Source organism: Harmonia axyridis, chromosome X, assembly GCF_914767665.1.
Source record: "Harmonia axyridis chromosome X, icHarAxyr1.1, whole genome shotgun sequence".
Lineage (NCBI taxonomy): Eukaryota > Metazoa > Arthropoda > Insecta > Coleoptera > Coccinellidae > Harmonia > Harmonia axyridis.
In genome coordinates this window covers 29,527,614-29,530,113 of record NC_059508.1, presented here as the reverse complement: position 1 = coordinate 29,530,113, position 2,500 = coordinate 29,527,614, and positions in this window count along the sequence as shown.

Sequence of the window (2,500 nt, the reverse complement as noted above, 5' to 3'; positions counted from 1 at the left end):
AGATGGAGTTATCATTTTGTTTCAAACGCTTCTCTGTGTCGGTAGCTTCAATATTCAGGTAAGATATTGCATCATTATCCACAAGATATTGGTTCTTTCGGAGCCTATTTAATGTTTTCAGGCGCTGCAACGGAGCCCACCATCGGAGGGACGGAACACCAAGACCTCCATCTTTGATGTTCGCATGGAAGTATGCGTTCGGACAATCTTTAGGTAAGTGAAGCCAGCCTCTGATGTTTTTCCTTATTGTTCTGTCCAGCTTCCTCAGGTGACCAAATTGAATATGGCCATGGACCAGATGGTACATGACGCTCGGTATAACGATCGACCTTGTGGCCCACAGTCGTTGTTGGGGTTTCAGTGGGGCTTTGGATAACTTTTCCAGTTTTTCTTGGATGTCAGTGCTCTCACTACTACATCTAACCCCGTCTACGTTGAACCTCACGCCAAGGTAAGTCCACTCTGAAGATCTGCCAAGGGCAGGTATAACGGCTTTATTGATTTTAAAAGTACATGAGGGATTTATAGTTGTTTTCTTCTGTTTAGGTACACCTTGTATGGCCAGCGTAGCACATTTTTCCGCATTTGCCTCCAATCCGCACCGCCCGAGGAAGTCTGCAACCCTATCTATGAGGCTTTGTAGGCCCTCTTTAGTGGATGCCAGGAGAACGATATCATCCGCAAAGGCAAGTATGTTTAATTTAATGCCATCAATATCGACTCCAATCCCCGACTTCATGCTCCCCAGCAGACCATCAATAACCATATTGAACATGACTGGAGACAGGGGATCTCCCTGCCTCACGCCGCAAGTCGGATGGATGGGATCCGACTGCCAACCTCCATGCTGTAAAATCGTCGTTCCTTCCCGGTAGATGTTCTGGATATATTCAATCATGGGCTCTGGTATACCTTTGGCCTTAATCGATGAGAATAAGGCAGGAAACGAAACTGAGTCGAAGGCTTTCGCCATATCCAATACTGCCATGAACATTTTCCGGTGCTTCCGATGATGGTAACGGATCGCCATATCCAGGAGAACGACGTTTTCTGCGCAACCTTCTGTGTCTCTGAAGGCTCTCTGTCTTGAGTCAAGCTGGATGGACTTCATGCGGTTCGCAAGCGCTTTGTGAAAAGTGCGTACGATTACCGATGGCATGGAAATTGGCCTAAAGGAGCCAGGATCTTGAGCTCCCTTCTTTTTCGGTAATAATACTGTACGCGATCTACAGAGAGCATCAGGAAGCTTACCTAGCCACATTATAATATTGAATATCCGTGCCAGGATGTCACGTGGCACCTTCCAAACAGTCTCTGCCGAGACAGCGTCTGGGCCAGTAGCGGTCTTCCTGCGGGGTAGGGCCTTCCTTACCTCGTCAGCAGTGATCGGTGCCCACAGTTGGTCTAGGGTTATCTCGGGATGCGGGAGTTTAGGGGACATGGTTTTATTTCTGGTCATGATGGTCTGCCAGTATGAGACCATGCGATCTTTCTCCAGACTCTTCTCTTGATGGAGTCGGTCTTCCATAATCCTCCTTGCGCATTCTCCCGGATTTCTTCTCCACAAGTCTTGCACCCTTGCAAATTCTTCCCTTCTCTTCTGCTTCGCGTTCTGGTTTCTTGATCTTTCAGGGCCTTTACCACTAACCTTAAGTTCTTTTTCAGGTGGAAATGTCTCTCTAATGTAGGCAGCAAGCTCAAGACCAACGCGCGATTTGGGGCTAGAGTGCACCATGGAGCAGATGTTGTTGAGCCATCGAGCGTTGAAGTCTTCTCCATCTAAAGGATCAGACTCAATCAGGTAAGTAAATAACTCATCTTGTTCATTTCCCTGTGGCTGTGCTCCATGTTCCTCATTTCTGTTGTTATCTTCTCCCCTTTCCAACTCGTCCCTCATGTCTTTCAGCAACTCTTGTACCTTCTTCTTATATTCTGGTCTCCTTCTAACACCTTTTATTGCTTCAAGTGTTCTACTAGATGTCTTAACCAACTCTTGATTGATAAATCTCACGCCCTCCAGGAGGAGACGTGCTTCGCTATGGGCCAGAAGACCAAGTTCTTCATCATTCCAGCGTTCCTTGCGATGTTGATGGTGTTCGAGATGATGTTGATCGTACCATTCAGTGTGCGACCTTCTCTCGTGGACGCCTCGTCCCGTGGCCGTCTGAAAGACCCGACTGCATTGTGGAGCCCTACACTCAAATTCCAATGAAGAGGGGATTTCTGGGGGTAGATGAGTGTGGCCAGATGTTCGACCTGTCGTAGTACTTGGGCCAGATGTTGGGCCCTGGTTAATTTGTGCTTGAGTAACCGGTGTGGCGCGGTCAGCGGACCGGCCAGAATCAATCCTATTCCGAGGCCTTAAGTTAAAGTTCATCTCCGGTTAATATGGCCGAGGGGGGGGAGAACCCCCAGGACCGGTTTGCCATTGCCTGCTATCAGCCGTCCGTTTAACTGGACGTTACCGACTCTCACCACGAGGAGGTTGCAGGTTGGACTT